General features: G+C 41.3%; 1 protein-coding gene across 3 annotated transcripts in view; it reads left to right on the top strand.

Annotated features, from left to right (window-relative positions):
* ABCA1 (ATP binding cassette subfamily A member 1) overlaps nucleotides 8251-18536 on the top strand; it is a 131530-nt gene continuing 121244 nt past the window's right edge. For 2 of the 3 annotated variants that reach the window (XM_005684263.3, XM_018052542.1), the window contains exon 1: nucleotides 8251-8540. The gene's annotated coding sequence lies outside the window, so the exon portion shown is untranslated. The remainder of the gene's footprint in view (nucleotides 8541-18536) is intronic. The other variant, XM_018052543.1, reaches the window with a different exon arrangement.

Below are 18536 nucleotides of genomic sequence, written 5' to 3'. Positions count from 1 at the left end.
CGACCAGGGATCAAACCTCGTGCCCCCTGCAGTGGAAGCAGGGAGTCCTAACTACTGGACTGCCAGGGAATTGCCAATAATAGTCGTCTTTTTTTGAGCTCTTACCACGTGCCAGGCACAGTGCAAGCACTTCACATGTACTAACTCACCTAATAGCCATAGAAACCGTAAGAGGTAGGTTCTACTATTATTATCTACCATTGACAGATAAGTAAACTGAGACACAGAGAAGTGAAGTAACATTCCCAAGGACACACAGACACATTAGACAAATAAGGAGTTTTCACTTAGCACTGTACTCCTAGGATTGGTTTAAAATCCTCTCTCTTATTTATAAAGATACTCACCAAAAAGTTCTGTCTTAACCATTTCATCCTTCCATATTCTCTTCTGTTCTTCATTACTGTGTATACATTCTTCTAAAATACATTAGACTTTAGTTTCCATATGGTAATTTATGCTTTGCCTTTCTGCAGTTGTAAACTATCTCCTCACTGCTAATCTACAGACTTTGTCTTTAATGCCATTTTCCTTAGGTAAAAAATAGCATATACTTATCCTAGAAATTTTGTAAAATACAGACACGTATGAAAAAATTTCTCCTAATTCCACCATCCACAGGAAATTGCTGTTAACCTTTAGGTGACATTCTTTCCATTCTTTTCTATGCACATATATATTCAATAAAAAAGACTACAAATATACTACTATTTTTACAGACTATGAATCATATATACACATAACTATTAGCTTTGCTTTTTACAGTTAACATTTGTCACAAGCCATTTCCCGTATTTCTACGTTTGAAAACATTATTTTTATTTTTAATGGCTATATAGATTCTGTCAAATGAGTTTACCAGGATTTATTTTAGAATCTTTTCACCATTAGATGATTAACTATTTTAAAAATACTCACTCATGGGGATCTTCCCTGGTAGTCTGGGAGCTAAGACTCTGCACTCCCAATGCAAGGGGCCAGGGTTCAGTCTTTGATCAGGGAACTAGATCCCACATGTGCAACTAAGAGTTGGCACACCACAACTAAGATTCTGCATGCTGCAAATACAAAGGCCCAATATGCCACAACAAAGATTGAATATCCCAAGTTCTGCAAGTAAGACCAAATGCAGCCAAATAAATCAATATTTTTTTAAAAAAATGCTCACTTCTGGAGAAAACATAGTGACAAACATAAGTCTCTAACCGGATTTTTGGACATTTCCCTAGGGTAAATTCCTCCAAGTAAAATTAATGGGTCAGTAGTTCTTAACACATGTTGCTACATTGCCTGTCAGAATGTTGGACCAACTCACATGCCACCCTCAGTTTTTGTGATCTTCACTTTTGCAGCACTTTCCTATTTCCTTAACCTCTGAGTTTATTTCCTTATTTGTCAGAACTGGACCCTCCATTGAGCTTTCTTTTCTCATCCTAGCAGTGTGCTGAGGGCCTGCCATCTCCAGCAGTAAGTAGACAGATGTGGGGACTTCCTGCTGCTGAGCTCTGTAGGGCAAAAGAGTCAGTCCAGAGGAACCAGCTTTAGGCTCAGCTCTGTGGGAAGCCCCAGACATCTGGGAATGGAGCTCATCCCCCACTAACTTACATATTGTGGATAATTCTGCAACGGGAGGTTTCTGGGACAAGTAACTGGGCTAAGAAAATGCTCAGATTTCACTGGACAACATCAGTCACCGGAAGCATGGCCACAAAGAAGGGAAATGAAGGCCTGCTTCCACGGCCTGGTCACAGCACAACATCTGGACAGTGTTGTCTTTGAAGAGGCACAAACATTCCTTCTGTCTAAACAACTTCGGAAGCTATGAAAGGCACTGGTGCAAGGACAAGTCAAACCAACACAAGACCACCAAGGGGACAATAAAGGGAAGACCTTGCACTCCTAAAAGAACTGTCTTCAAAATGCTGAAGTGGAAAAAGAGGCTTGCCTCTCCAGCAGCACAAAAGAGAACGGTAATCTGGAACATTTCCTAGGATTTCTTTGTTTTTGAATGACTTATTCTCTTATTAATATGTCAGAGAGAAAAAATGCTTCTGGCTAAGAAATAATGCCCCCTAATCCCAGAAGTCACAGCCCGCAAAATGGATTCTTAAGTGTCAGAAAAGCACTCTGAATGAGGAGAGAAGAATACAATGCATCACTTCTGTTATAAAAAATGCTTGATTTCTTTTAATCCCCAGAGTCCAATTATTTTCTTTTCAAATTTAAGGGTAAGTCTGCACTATTAATTAAGGGTTCAGTTCAGTTCAGTCCCTCAGTCGTGTCTGACTCTGCAACCCCATGAACCTCAGCACGCCAGGCCTCCCTGTCCATCACCAACTCCCAGAGTCTACCCAAACCCATGTCCATTGAGTCAGTGATGCCATCCAACCATCTCATCCTCTGTCATCTCCTTCTCCTCCTGTCCTCAATCTTTCCCAGCATCAGGGTCTTTTCAAATGAGTCAGCTCTTTGCATCAGGTGGCCAGAGTATTGGAGTTTCAGCTTCAACGTCAGTCCTTCCAATGAACACCCAGGACTGATCTCCTTTAGGATGGACTGGTTGGATCTCCTTGTAGTCCAAGGGACTCTCGAGTCTTCTCCAATGCCACAGTACAAAAGCATCAGTTCTTCAGCTCTCAGCTTTCTTTATAGTACAACTCTCACATCCATACATGACCACTGGAAAACCATAGCCTTGACTAGACAGACCTTTGTTGACAAAATAATGTCTCTGCTTTTTAATATGCTGTCTAGGTTGGTCATAACTTCCCTTCCAAGGAGTAAGTGTCTTTTAATTTTATGGCTGCAATCACCATCTGCAGTGATTCTGGAGCCCCCCCAAAATAAAGTCAGCCACTGTTTCCACTGTTTCCCCATCTATTTGCCATGAAGTGATGGGACAGGATGCCATGATCTAGTTTTCTGAATGTTGAGTTTTGAGCCAACTTTTTCACTTTCCTCTTTCACTTTCATCAAGAGGGTAGTTACCTATTAATTTGAGTACTTAAAAAATATCTGTCTATAGTATTTCTCTCTTTCTCTTTCATCTACTCTCTACCCCATACATTTTTTATCTAATGAATTCTAATCCTCTCTCTTCTCTGTCCCTTTTGTCTCCTGCTTCTTGAAAAATAGCACAGCAGAGTTAGTTATTTAATCCCATCACTCTCCTTCAATAATCTTACACAGGAGGCCAGGGATGGAGATGAGAAGAAAGATTTTCAAGTAAGGGAACTACATGAGATACAATGTTTGTGGAATGGGGAGTGGGCAGAAGGAAGAAAGGAATGGGGAGATGGAGAAGATCCAAAGGCCTTCTGTGTAATGTTTGCAAAAGTCTTTGTAGGTTTTCTAAAGGAACTTTGAGGGATTGCTTCTTTGTAAGCAATGGAGAACCATAGGAAGTTTTTTGGAGGGGAGATTTGATTAGATACTTTTTGGCTTTGTGTTGATTTGATTAGATTTTTCCCTTCAAGCAAAAATCACACTCCATTGTGTTAGGAAAGATAAATAGGAAGAAGAAGAAACTAAAGGCAGGGATAATAATTTGGAGGTTACCCAGAACTTTGGCTTGATTTTAGACAAATGAGGATGAAAAGGACAGGGCAGATTAAAGAGATATTTGGGAGATTCAAGTGGCTTGGGTGCTTTTTAGAATGAGAAGAAAAAGATGGGGACAGAGAGAGGAAAAGTCAAACAAGTATTACTATAATTTCCCATAGTCACTATGTGGATCCATCATTAAATGAAATTAAAACACAAGACACATATGGAGGAGGGAGATTAAAGGGAAGATTAAAAAACTGGTTTGAGATTTAGTTGCAGAATATCTTGTTCAGTGTTGTGCTGCTAAATGTTAAAACTGTCTTTCCCCCCAAAAAAAACAAAAGAGAGAGAGACTGAAAGACAGGAAGAAAAGAAAGCCCTGATTGTATCAGATTTCAGTGGTGTTAATATTCCCAGGATGGGCTGATTGTAAGTTCACTCTATGAAAATTACTTATTGCAGAGTTGGGAAGAGATATACATACACAGTCAGCAATTATGAGCTGGAATGAGCACACCACTGGTCTTGCTGGATGCTCCACGCTGTATGGGGGCGCAGCGTCCTGGAGCACAGCAAGGAGGTGAGAGCTGGGGATACTCAGTTTACCTGAAGCCAAGGGAGTGGATTGTGTTAGCAAAAAAAGAGAGAGAGAGAGAGAAAACCAGTATTAGGAGACATTATATAAGGATAGAGAAAGTCAGGGAAAGAGTTATGAAAGAGGCAGGAGAGTCAGAAGAGAACCAGATTCAGGAAATTCAAGAGAACTAGATTCAGGAGGGAAGATGTGGTCAGTAGTGTTGAATACCAGAGATCAGGTAGCCCAGGGACTTAAAGGAGGTCATCAGTGCTACCCAATCAGTGGTCTTTCTGTGCTTGAGGTATTTTCTATTTTTCTACATGAAAATACTTTATAATGATAAGAATGAAAGCACATATACTGCTCTGTCTCTTTTTGAGAAAGTCATTAATTGATCTGGAAAATGGTGGGGGCCAGAGTTTGCCTGAAATGGGCTGGAGACTGAATAAAACAGTGGGATTACAGAAGAAATTTTCTCAGCAGTTTGGCTCTTAAAAGCAGGAGAGCTTGAAGGGAGAAAGGTTAGAAGGATGGCTTTTAAAAAGAATTATAGTTCATTGATCAACCGGTAAATCAGGGGAATATATCTCTCTATAATCCAAACTAACAGGTTCATCTCAATGACAAGCAGAACAAACTCAGGACCAGAAGCAGTAATGGTTTTGAATCTTGCATGTGTCAATAAGAGTCACATTAATAAAGAAGGGGATTGCACTGGTCTGATTATGTTGCACTTGTAATATTGAAAGCTTATGCAATACCTGGTTTACTTCACAAATAATGGTGATTCCCTTTTTCTTTTTTTTTTTTAAACTATCTTTAGCTTGAAAATTTGTTTCTAACCATGTATTGGAATTAAACTGACTCAAATATGAACTGTAGGTCCTTTAATTCCACTTTACATAAAAGAAGAATTGTCTTTTTTTCCTCGTTAATTTTGAGGCACCTGTCATTCTTCAGGAATTCTCAAAAAGCCCAGCTATCAGGTCTTCTTAATTGTAACAAGTTCTGCTAAGGAAATTATTTTTAGAATACTTTCTGTTTTATTCTTCATTGACATCCTATAATACTCTTTTTTTCTCCCAGAGTTTCCAGGAATCAAAAAGCATGGTATGCATACCAAAAATACATGTGTGGTGAAAATAATTTATATTTTAAATAATTTGTACGTGTACATTTATGTGGGGGCTTCCCTAGTAGCTCAGCTGGTAAAGAATCCTCCTGCAATGTGGGAGACCTGGGTTCGATCCCTGGGTTGGGAAGATCCCCTGGAGAAGGGCATGGCAACCCACTCCAGTAGTCCTTCCTCGAGAATCCCAATGGACAGAGGAGCCTGGCAGGTTACAGGCCATGGGGTTTGCGAAGAGTTGGACATGACTGAGTGACTAAGCACATTTATGTGAACCAGCTATAGAGTGTTATATATCAAAGCAATTTCCAAGCAAAGCCTTTTGGGTAATTCCTAATTTAAAAGGTCTCAATATAATGATAATCGGTAGAGCCATGGCCTCTACCAGGGTCTCTAAGGCCACAGCTACCTGAATTCTGTAATTAGAAGATGCCAGGGTCATCTCAGAGTAGAACTTCAAGACACTCAGGCTGCACTGACAGAATCAGCTTCTCCGGAGACAGCAACAAAGAAGGGCCATTCTGCTTGTTTGGAAAGAGTCACCTAGGGTGGAGACCTGGAGTGTTGGTGTCAGTGTTAGCAGGAACAGAAGGACGTGGGGGGAAGCTTACTGAAGCATACTCAGGAACAAATCAACCTGTGACTTTTGAGGGAGAGAAATTCACACCTTTATACTCTCCCAAGGGACACATTCTTTTAACCTCTAACTTTTGAAATTCAGTATTTTTTTTTTTTTTTCCATAGGAACCTGTCATACTCACAAAGTGTGGGCTTGATGAAGGCAGAATTAGGTGCTTGTGTCCCTTGGTCAAATCAGTTAGTCTCTTTGGGGATTTAGGCTCTTTTATTGGTAGAAACGAACACAACTGATAAGCTTATTTCAGACATTACAGTGTGTGCTGAGAAGAGAAGATTCTTGATACCATAGGTTATTCATTCTCAGTTAGAAATGATTACATTTGACTTTGGGGCCATAGACCTTTGTATTTAGAATCAATGGCTGTCTTCTCTGGTGCTTTCATCTCCTTCTTGGCCTCATCTCCTTTCTCCAACAGAGTATCCTTGTCTCATGTGTACAGGACTTACTGTCACTCATTCCCCATGAGAACAATCTGAGGGGTTACTTAAGTATGGTGCTCTTGGAAACTATAGCCTTCAGTTTCAGAAAGAATGATTCTGGTGGTGGGATTTTAAGCACTGTGATAGGTGGATGGTGGGGTGGGGTGGGGCAGGGGATGGAGAGTCAGAGAGTCATAATCACTTCCACAAATCACACTTGGAGTCATAACATCTCCTCCAGGAACTTTCCTTTATATCTAGAGGTCAGAGAGATTACTTTGAACTCTGCTAGACTTGGAATTTTAAAATTTTGGCATGGAAAATTCTTTATAGGCCATGGTTGGTACCAGAAAATGACATTAATAGGCGGCTATCAACAGGCTCTTAATTTTACAGAGCCATTCTTCCCAGGAGCTCAAATGAACAAAATTTACTTTCAGAAAACCTCAGTGAGTCAGGGAGAATATATATATAGCCTCTTTTGTGGATAAAGAAACGGAGGCAGAAAGTTAGTGGATTATGTGGTTTTCAGATTTGACCCTGGAACCTAGGGACCAGGGTCTCCTTTTGTGGGCCCTGGGCTTCAGAAGTTTGACTCTGGCCCACCTCAAACTTCATCCCTTCCTAAGGATGAATGGTCCACAGGACCCAGGGGCCAAGTCACCAAGTTATGAGTAGCTGAGACCCTAGAATTGTCCTAAGGCCCTTAAGTGCTCTTCCAGGGCCTGCATGGGCCTCCTCACTGGATCCATCCTTAGTGTTGACAGAACCACTGACATGTGGGCCTGCATTCAAATCATGGTCTGGAGGGGCTTGTGCAGCTGGGGCTCCAGACGCACACGTGCAGGTTCTTCTGGAATATGACAGAGCTGAGGATGGGAAGCAAAGTTGTCCAGGAGCCTGCTCTCGTGCTCTACCACTTTCTTGTCAAAACTCAAGTCAAAGCAAGTCTGGTCGTGAATCCACCCTTCCCAGTTGCTCCAAAGGTATCTCTGTCAAGTAGGAGGAACTTATTTTACAGTTTGTTAGCTTTATTTATGAGTTAAATATTGAGAGTTAAAGTATGTGGGCCTCCGTTTGTACACTTGCTTCTGTTCCTCAGATGTTATGGGCCCTCTTGCTCTTGACTGTCAAGGCCAAAGCCAGAGGAAGAAGCTGGAGAATTGGATGGTTATGTGATTTTCCAAGACTGCGATTCTCTAGTGGTACTTTGCAAATCTGTAGAAACCAAAATACAAGCCCACGTGTATTTATCTATTACTGCTGACTGACATGGTGAAAATAAAAAGGAAATTAGTCCACAATGCTGGGTTTTCTGTGGCCTCCTTCTCCCAGTTTGCTAAGGGAAGGAGCAAGACAGTTTTCAGGGGTCCTCCTGGGACTTGGGAGGCCCAAAATTGGGAACCCCAAAGGCTCTTGAATTCCAAAGTCAGGGTTTGAGGTGGAAAACAAAACCAGCCAGTTGTCCAGAGGACTGTCCATCTTCTCCCCACTCTGGGCATTTAAAGGAAAAAAAAGACTAAAGGGTTGGCATCCTTAGGGGTTTTAGCCTCGCTTTCTCTTCCCCTTTCCCCTCCTCTCTCCGCCCCCAAGTCCCTCCAGCTGAGTAAATTAACAAAGGAAACAAAAGTTGCTGAAAGAACTAGTTTAGAGAAAGCGATTTTCACTCGTGCTGTTGGCTGCCCTGAACCTGGACGAGAGTCTCTGGAGGGCACAGTCCCAAGACCGCCGTTTGCCCCTGTTCCTGCGCTGGCGGGCCGGGCTGGGCCGAGCGGCGCGGACCTACGGCGGGGGTAGGCCGGCTGCACTCCGCCCCCAGCCCCGCGCGCCGCCGGACGTCGCCCGTTTAAGGGGCGGGACGCGGCTCCACGTGCTTTCTGCTGAGTGACTGAACTACATAAACAGAGGCCGGGAAGGGGGCGGGGAAGGAGGGAGAGAACAGGCTTTGACCGATAGTAACCCCAGCGCTCAGCGCCGCCGAATCTATAAAAGGAACTAGTCGCGGCAAAACCCCGGTAATTCCGAGGCAGAGTGAGTGCTGCCGGGGCCGGCAGGGACGCGCCGACACCTCTCTACCCGGGCGCAGGTGGGCAGAACAGGGGGCGCCGTGCAACCAGCGCCGCCACAGCCAATTTCTCGGGGCGCTTTGCTCCCTTTACCCCCCCTTCTTTTCCGAAGGGTTTTTCAAGGGTTTGGGGAAAGAGCCACAAACACAAAAGTGGAAAACAGGTAAGAGTCTCTTCAGCGACTTGGACGTTATTGTTTCGTTTCGGGCCGAGGGGACTTTGGGAAGCTCTGGGCGTCGGGGACTTTAGTCCGAACCCCCACATCCCCACCTCCTGCAGCACAAACGGGCTCGTAAATGTGGAGAGGACGTCCTAGGAGGAGCTCTGGCGACCCAAAGACGCGACATCGCTGCGCTTAGGGTTCGCCCGCGGTGGAGCTCGGGGAGCATCTCTGGGCGCGCGGAGACCCGAGCGCAGTAGCTGGGGAGCAGTGGAATCGGGGGCTCCTGGTGGTGCTGGAGGCGCTGCTGCCGGAGTAGGGAGAATGGGAGGTCTGGCACTGAGCTATTCCCTTTGTTTGGAAGCGCCTGAGCCGGTTGGAACCCTCTCTGGCTGCGGGTCGGCCGGCGCCCACCGGGAAAAATGCCAGCCGTCAGAATCCCCTCTGTTCGTAAGGCGCTAGTCCGGGTTGGGCTCTGATCTGGGGATAGGTCCCCCGCGCCCCCGGACTGGAGCAGCGCTTTCTGGCTCACCAAGAATGCGAGTGGGAGGTGTCCCAAACAGAGTCCTTAGCGCTAGTGCTCTTTTGAGGCCTCGGGGGCTTTGTTTGATCAGGGGGTTCCTGTTCCATAGTCTCCATACGCTTCCAGGAGGTGCTGCCTCTGACGCTGTGGGAGGCTGGGGATGGGGGTGGGGGAGACGGGCGGGGCGGAGGGACGAGAGTTTTGTTTCTTTAACAAACGTTAGAAGGGTCCCTGCGGAAACCTGGAGCTGAGGTGACCATTCCCCTGCCCCCCCCTTCCCCCCATCTTCCTGCCCTTTGCTGCGTGTCTCTTGGAGCAGCTTCAGGGAGGGCATGGATGGGGAAGCTGGGGCGAGACGGTGCAGCAGAATGACCGAGAGTAACCCCGGCAGGCGGTGCAGAGCTCGCAGCTCCGCGGGCGGGCTGTGCTTCGTGGTGGGGGGAGGGAGGGCTGAGCGCCGGCTGCCGGTGGCCACGGGGGGTACTGATCCACAGCGCCTCCTGGCCGGGTGGCCTGGGAATCGGCTCCTTGGCCCGAGTGAGGCCAGGCTGCAAGAGGCTTTGTCGCCTGCTGTGGTTCCGACCGAGATCCAAGGCAGACGGGTGATTGTAGACTGGGAGGAAACCTGGGGGATCAGGCGAAAGTGCTTCTGCTTGTGTTTTAGATTGCTTCCCAACTCCCAGAGAGTTGCTAAATGGAAGGTTCTTGGGGCGTGCGTGGGCCAGTATTGTGTGTAGGTGCTTGTTTTTCAGCACTCATCAAAAAGAAGGGAATAAACAAGATAAAAGAAAACAGGGAGAGAAGGAAAAAGGGAGAGAAAGAAATGTAGCCCTGGAAATAATTGGCCTTTGTCTTTTGCAAAAGCAATACCATCAGCTTTTAAAACCAGAACTTTTCAGTGAAACAAGGAAGTGAGTGCGTGGTATATACATTCATATAATAGACGATAAATTTGATATTAAAAAATTCCTTGGTGATAAAAATCAGCAAGTCACTTCCTAAGGACCGATTCCCACCTCCCATCAAAGAACACCTCATAAAAATTTGCAAGTTCAAAAGCAGAGTTTTAATGGCCCTTTAAACAATAGTGTGGGACCCAAACCTAACTTTCGATCTTTTCAGACAAAATTTAAAACACACCTAAAGAAGTACTTAGTTTTTTATCTCCCCTTTTATTTCAGCCCATTTTCCTCATACTTTCTAAGAAATTAATGGAGGCTTTCTGTTGTTCTTGTCATTCTCTTTGAGACACTTATCCTAAATCAAAGAAAGTGTGAGAGCAAAGGGAGAAGGTTCTGGAGTAGAACCTCTTCTGATGGTAAATAATTTTCAAGTACAAAGTCTTCCTTGTCAGCCTATTCCCCAAGTACTCCTTGTTTGTTTTTTTTTTTAAACTTTTAATTTTACATTAAAGTATAACTGATTAACAATATTTGATAGTTTCAGGTGACAACAAAGGAGCTTAGTCACACATACATGTATCCATTCCCAAATGCTCCTTTTATAGGAGCTTTAATGCTTTATGCATTAAGTTAATTCATGATAGAGTTTTGGGAAAACATTAGATACACAGAGCAAGAAGCGGTAGAATCGGAGTGACAGCCTTGGATGACCACAGTTCAAGGGGTAAGAATTGCTACTGCAGTCAGAGTGATTCTTGAGCCCCCTTGCAGGGACCAGCCTGTTGTTCCAGAATGATGTATCTGATTGTGAAATGGACGCTTGTGATATGTGTCTCCCCTTCAGATGAGCGTTTAAAATCTCAGCTCTCAATTTACATCTACATAGAGGCCTATAATGAACCCTGGATACCTTTTGACTTAGGGCATATTTACAGTTCATGTGAGACTAGCTTAGATTGGAAAAGGGTGATTAGGGTTTGATTGTTTCCAACCTCTGCTCTTAATGCTTGCATTATTAAAAATGAATGAAACCAAATGAAACTCACTGACACAGTTTTTTATCTTCTGTAGTATTTATCTTGTATGGAGAGAAGTTGTAATATTTTTTGTTTAATTTTTTTTAGGGGATCTTCCTTCCCATAAGCTAAGTTGGTTATGCTATATTCCGCATGATTGTAAATTGTTAATATCTTTGCTATTTTTATTTTCAGCTCCTAAAAAATTAAATGGACATTGCCTTAGATTCCTTAATAACCTCTTCCTTAATTCCTAAACTTCTGACAGTCTAGAAAATTCTGATAGACATGTCATTTTAGCATTGCTAAAATACTCTAAATTCCAAATACATTTTTATTTACTATCTAGATGGTAAAGAAATAATGGAAATTTAATGCTCTTTATGGTTAATTACCTCCATATCAAATTTTAAAGATCTTGCTGAAAATTTGTTTTAATTTAACTGTTCTGGAGGAGGGCTTACACTAAAACTGAAACCTTCTTCATATCTACATGTGGAAATTATCATAAGTGTGGTAGTTACTGCAATATTTATTTAATAGACACTGTTAAATAGCACCAGGTGCCAAATATTATTACAAATGCTTTTCAAATACTATTTTAATTTTAACCACAAATCCATCTGTTATCCCTATTTTGCAGACTAAGAAACAGAGAGAGTTTCTGGCCACACACCTTGCAACTGGTAGAGCTAAGTTTTGAACCTATCCAGTGAGCCCCAGAGTTCTTTGACTCCCACACTAAGCAGTCAAGTGGTACAGTTCCAGTTGCTGTAGGCAGAGGACTTTGCAAGGATGCTCGCTGAGTTCTGGTACATATATCTGCTCTAGTCCTTAACGGAATCTACAGCCTGTATCTTATTTCCCTTCTTGCTGTGAGTGGGCCAGCCAAATTCTCTTCAGCGTGTTGGGACATTGATTGCGTAGGGATTGCAACACCATGGAAAGGACAGACAGTAAAATTTGCTCAACTCTAGCTCTTCGTTTAAAATAAAAAATTTACTGGAGTTTCAGTCAAATATTTGTAAGTCTATAATGATCTCCAAATCTTTCCCTGTGTAATACATAAAAAATGGATAAAAAAGGGTTTGACTGTGAAAAGGATAAGGAACAAAAGAAAAGGGGAAGGGAACTATTAGCTTAGCTGTCAATCTTTGGTGAATTTTTAAAATTGCTTATTGTACAATATGATTTCTGTTTGTTTTATCCCTCAATATGTCAGAGACCTTCTGAAATAACCTGTTTTTCTGTTACTGACGTTACTGTCTAGAAATCAAATTTAGCTTTTTTCTTACGGCATCTTTCTCTGAGCAAATACATTTTCAAAGTCAGCTTAAATAAAGGTGAGACAGAATGGGAAACTTTTTCTTATTAAATTGGTGTAGCACCTTGGACATAAACTCTTAGAAAAGGTTTTTCTTGGTAAAAAGTTATGCTTATTATTGATTTACCTTATGCTGGGTGTTTCAAGCATTTTACATGTAATAATTTAGTTCACTCTGTTGAGAACCGCGTGAGGTAGATTCTGTTATTTTCATTTTACAGACAGGGAAACTGAGGTGTAGACAGGGTAAGTAGCCTAACCATGGAGTTTGTAAGTAAGTACTGAAGCTGAGGTTGCATCCCAGGCAGTGTGGTTTCCATGAATTTACCAATAACAGGGTAAGGGCTTTGTTAAAATATTGAATTTTGACAATGAAATACTTGCTAAAGGCAAAGAATGAGTCTCACTTTTCATTTGGGTATTTACGACTGAAAATAGTTCCCTGGATAGGTAACCAGCACAGATGTTGTTAGAGAGGCACATTTTAGAAATATCTGAAGCCAGAGTAAGAAAATCTTGTATGTAAAATTATTTTCAGGTAGAGCCTTTGGTTATTCTGCATTCTGTTGAGACAGTAAGCTGTTTTAAAGCAAAGAGCATTTACTCCGAGGAGCATCAGACTTGGTTCCTAAAACAAAAGAAAACTTGAAATCCTGTCTTTTTCCATTTTGAAAATTTACTCTAAGACCTGATTTAAATGCCATCCTTCTCATAAGCTCTCCTGGATTCACACCTTCCTGCCAACACTGAGTTAAAATTAATTCTCCCTTTCTTTTTTGCTCCCATAGGATTGGATCATAGCACTATTCATGTCATGGGTTTAATTGCATGTTTTTTTGTTTTTTTTTTTTGGTTATAATTAACGTTTATTTGTCTGGTTCTTGAGTGTATGCTTCTCTAGGAGGAGGTCTAGGATTCTTCTAGGATTAAGGTCCTAGAATCCTAGAGAATCCTAATTCTCTAGGATTAAGGTCCCAGTCTAATTTACTCTTCTTGATATGGAAGGGGATTCAATAAATGCTATCTTGAATAAGTCAAATAGAATGGGAAACTAATGTTGGTTTTCTATATTCTGAAAGATGAATTAAAGTGATGTGATAATCACAGAAAAGCATTAGAAGTAGAACTACATGAGAAATAACTAGTTAAGGTTAGGTTTATGATAGGTTGAGAAATATTAGTATGTACTTAGACCAGCTTACTTTTTGTAGAACAAACAATTCTGATTCCATTCAGTTTCATTTCTCTTTTTTGAGGCAGCTGTGCTTTGAGAAAGTGATCTAGTCTGTTACATTTCACATTAAACTACATTTATTTGCACATTAATTTATTTTTTAAAAAATAAGAATGAGATAAATCCCTAAGTAATTTAGAATTTAATTACTTAAAAATCAAAATAAATTTTTATGTATAGAATCTTTTATTCATTTTTTATGTGTGTGTTTCTGTATGTGTATATGTGTATTTGTTTAGAATTGCAACATTTTCTATGCTAAATCCAACTTCTAAGAAGCATTTGGAATTAAAAACATTTTATTTGGCTACTCTTGAAGTCAAAATGTTTTATGATAACTGGTGTTTAGCACCAGACACTTTTGGGGAAGAATTTTGTATATATAAAACCAGTCAGTGGTTATTATTTATTGGGACAGTATTCTGGACTACATGGATAATATGCTGAAAGCTATGGATTCTCTTTTCAGAAAAAATATACACAGGCATGTACACTCCAAATTTTACATATAATTACATACAATTTGATGTAATTATATTCTACATGTAATTCCAGAAACCCACTAAGCAGTCATGTGACCCTGGGCTAGTCATTTTACTTTTCTAAGATTTAGTTTCTTGATGAAAGAGGCTGAGTACATGACTTTTAAAGAGCCACTCAAGCTTTTATATTTTCTAGATGTGTATTTAGGAAAAAGAGTGATTCTTTGATAGGAGCTGCCCAGAGAAATGTCCTGAGGGACAGTCTCAGTACTAGTGTAACAGACTGTGTGGGTTTTGAGAGGTAGAGTGGAAATACCCATGGAATACATAGGAGTGTTTTGATGAGCGTAATGACGGAAGAAAAGAAGACGGTGGGAGGAGAGGAAGAAGAAGTGAGACGGCTTTGGAATTACCTACTTATCCACATTAGGCAGATGAAGACTTGATTCATAGAATCCAAAGAAGAATTTTATCTTAAATGCAAAGGAAAAAGTGGTTGGTGATCTCAGTAAGTTTCAATGGAGCAAACACGATGGAGTGAGACATGATGAGACATTTGTCTCATTTCCGACTCACCATCTGGAGATTCTCTCTGAAAGAAAATATTCATTTGGACTCTCCATTCTGGGCATCTCCATTTTGAGTATAGATTTTGTTTTTTATAGTGCAATCCTATGAAGCCAATATATAATAGAAAGCTAACTGACTTTTGAGATATGTTCATCCTCCAAGAAAGGATGAGAAATAGACTAACCTTAAAAGGATATTTCTAAATATCTCAGAAGACTCTCACTGGGTGCAGATGGGCAAGACACAAAGTTTTCTAAAGCATTGCTTTGAGTTAGTTGTTTCAAAGGTCATAACAAATTAGGACTAGAAGGAACCACAGGGAAAAAAAGGAGCAAGAGGTTTCATGATTGAAACAGGCATGGGAAGAGGGAAGGAACTGCTAAGAAGTTGTTTGGGTTTCATATCCCTCTTTACTCTTGCTCTTCAAAATTTCTGTAGGATGCCAGATTGGGAATAGTTTTTGTCAAGAGTCAAACCAAGCTTGTTTTCTGGAAGAAGCAAGTCCTCAAGGGTATGGCAGCTTGAATTTGATTGGATCTGATATTTAGATGGTCCAAGTTTGACATAAAGGTAACACAAATGGAAGCAGCAGCTTTCCTTGGAAAGGCAGAGAGGACGTAAAGGCCCAGAATAATGGCTTCTAGACTGATCTGTAGACTCTTCTCCACTCTCCGATGCAAGGCTTTGGGATGGAAGTGGCAGTTTACTTTAGCTGGAGTGAGGTGTGATTTCTGGTATTGGAAGGAGGGAATAGGAAGATATCATAGTTTTAAAATGTGTGTGTGTGTGTGTGTGTGTGTGTGTGTGTGTGTGTGTATTATTTGTCTATGGCTAATATAAAAAAAAATACCATTAAACTGAAATTCATTCCTTTAGCAGGTATTTTTCGAACACCATGTAGAGTACTAGGTGCTGAACAAAAGTCAAAAGACGTTAAGGATCTGACACCACAATGATCTTGGCATTCAAGGCTCTTCCAAATAAGACTCTAACTGTTTTGATAGCTTTGTCCTGGACCGTACAAGGCACCCACTGAGCCATCTTTTCTCACTGGTTATGAGCGCATAGTCTGGCTCAGTAAATGTAACTGATTCCCTCTATGGGTTTTCTTCTTTTCTCTGCTTTCTACTTTAAGAACCCCTTCATGCTTTTTCTGAGCTCATTGTTCTGGAATCTTACATCCATCTTTCGTGGTTGATGGATTTTGTTTACACTGTACCTTCTCCTCTGATTCCTCACTGACAAAAATTTTGCCCCTTGACCACAGGTAGATGAGCACAGTGTGGGCTGGGTCTTCCCCTCTGTTACCTCATTTATTCCTCACTAGAACCTGGAGGTAGGCAGCATGTAAACCCCTCAGATTCTTTCAATGGACTCACACTTTTATAGTTATCAATACATATATTTTTAAAAAGTTAACCTTATATCGGTCCTCTAAATTGAAAACTGATGTCAGTTGTCTGAAATAAAAGGTAATTTTTAAAATAATTAGAATGAAAATGAATTGTTTTTTAAAGTCTGTCTATAAAATAAGCTTGCTTTCTAAAGGCACTGACTCTGAAACTTGTTCTTACTTTGTTAAAAAAGGGAAATTAAGCACATGTTATAGAAGCATTGAAAAGAAGATCAAACAGAAACTTTCTCCTTAATGTAATACAGTTTTTACAAATCTAAAGTGCTGAAAAGAGCATTTTCTCATTGTGTGATTGAGTGTTTAATACTGTGCCTGTCCATCCCCTAAAATCTTCTAAGTGGAATTTAAGTATTGCTTAAATTCATCTCATAAACTTTCCTGCAATTGGGGAAATATTGCGGCTGCCGCATTTTTCTGATGGTACGTCTGATACAGAAACTAGTTAAATAATTTGTTCCTGGTTCACGTGCTTCAGTAATGGCAGAGCTGGGGGTTCAAACTTGAGTCTGAAACTCAAGCTGCAGGCAGTTTTCTTAGACTCAGAAGATCTTTTTAAAAATTTAAAGTCTTTATTGAATTTGCTACAATTTGGTTTTGGTTTTCTGGTGGCCAGGCATGGGGGATCTCAGCTTCCGAACTAGGGATCGAACCTGCACCCTCTGCATTGGAAGGTGAAGTCTTACCGTTGGACTACTAAGGAAGTCCCCAGGAGACCTTCTACTCCAGTCTCCTTATAGTCTGTGGCTCAGAGTGGTATAATGGCTCGCCTGAGTTCATTCCCTAGCAGTCAGTAACAGGAACTTAAAATCTTAACTTTTTGCTTCTTTAATCCAAGCTTCTTGCTACTGTATCAGAATTTAGGGTGGTATTTACAGTGTCTCTTTAGGAGAAAAAAAATTCAGTCTATAGGTCTGTCCTTTCAGCTTACAGTGGACACTGAATCTTTTGAACTGGCCTCATTTATTCTGTTGGTCCAATTTGAATCTTAATGGGTTTTTCAACTGGATTTTCTTTTTCTCTCAAATAAACACTGCTCTTGGCTGTAAGTTCAAATCAAGGAAGGGCCCACAAAAGTCCCAAAGGTTGTCTTTCCCTGGGACCATTTTCTTAATGCAAAAGTAGAAAAACCTTGTGCTAATTTTGGCTGTTTAGGATTAATTGTGACTACAGGCAGTTTTTTAGCTTTTTAGTTTTCTGTTAACTTTAATGATCGTGTTAATTATAGGAAGTACCTCGAGTTCAAGATAAGGAAAGCCTTTGGTCAAGTAGTGTTTCTTCAGTTGTCAATCCTGTTATAGGACTTGCAAATTTAGCAGAATTAGTGCCATTTTCCCATTTCCAACTCCAGTCCTATTTCACATGATCTCAGCATGGCTTTCTCCTTGGCTGTCTGACACTAGGTTCCAGTGGCCTCCAATAAAGGGAGTGGATGTCCCCCTAGAGGCTGCAAAGACCAGCAAGGCACACTGTCCTCAGGTGGAACTTCACTGGGGACTCCATGCTCAAGTGATGTAGACACTTAGCATACAGTTGCTTGGGAGATCAGAGTGTGTGCATTTTAAAATGCCACTGTCAACGGCAGTTGATAAAAGGGCTAGCAGGAGTTCTACCCAATAGTTCAGTTGCATCTTTCCTTGAGCATTTTGTTATCTGGCACATAAAATGTTTGATTTGTGAAGATCTTAATGACAGTAGCACTTTCAAGAAGTACTAAGAATCATGATAACATTGAAATAATTCAGATCCATTTCCACTGGGAACATCCCTCCAGACGTCAAATAATGGAGCTCATGTTGCCAGTATTTTTTCTTTTTAAAAGCTAACATCCTTCATTTTTTGTTTTTCAGGTCAACTTGTGATCTTATTCCTCTGTAATTTAGCAAGGCAGTCAACAAAGTGGCTTGTTAGTTCAAGAGAAGGAGTTCGGTTTTGAAGTTGGGAGGGCAGGTTCAACCCTGTGCCTCTGTACCTGTCCTGGAGCTCCAACTACATCCTCACCTAGCTGGTCAGCTGGTTCTCACTGGGTTGCATCTCGGACACATGAGGCCTCTTGGACAAATGACCTGTGCTAGCACTGTCTCAAAAGCTGGTTGGTGAAAGGGGAGGTTCTGGACAAGGTTGCTGGGTTTGATCGCATGTGAGCTAGAACTGGAAAAGAGCCACAGGTGAGATTACTTGTCTTGGCAAAAGTAAAAGGAATAAAGTGTTGAAGTTGAAAAATTATATACAGGTTTTGATAAGCTTCATTGAGTGAGTTCTTGACTTGAGCCTATGAGTTTAGAGTTTGAGGCTCCTGACCAATGTTGACAGTTTTGTATTCATGGTTGAGACCCTAGGGGAGGTGTTCTTGTTAGTTGGCATGTTTACAGGGGTCTGGAGCCTTAGTCTGGCAAAATTACAGATTCTCCTTTGCTCACAAGAAGTCCAAGAAAATGAAAGTTCTTACCAACAAATTTGAGTGACTTTGGGGAAGACCAAATTAGATGCACTCCTGTTTAATCTGAATTTCTTTGAATGCAGCTGGAAAATTTGTC

Source organism: Capra hircus, chromosome 8 (assembly GCF_001704415.2).
Source record: "Capra hircus breed San Clemente chromosome 8, ASM170441v1, whole genome shotgun sequence".
Taxonomy (NCBI): Eukaryota; Metazoa; Chordata; class Mammalia; order Artiodactyla; family Bovidae; genus Capra; species Capra hircus.
This window is presented reverse-complemented; position numbering and strand designations above follow the sequence as displayed.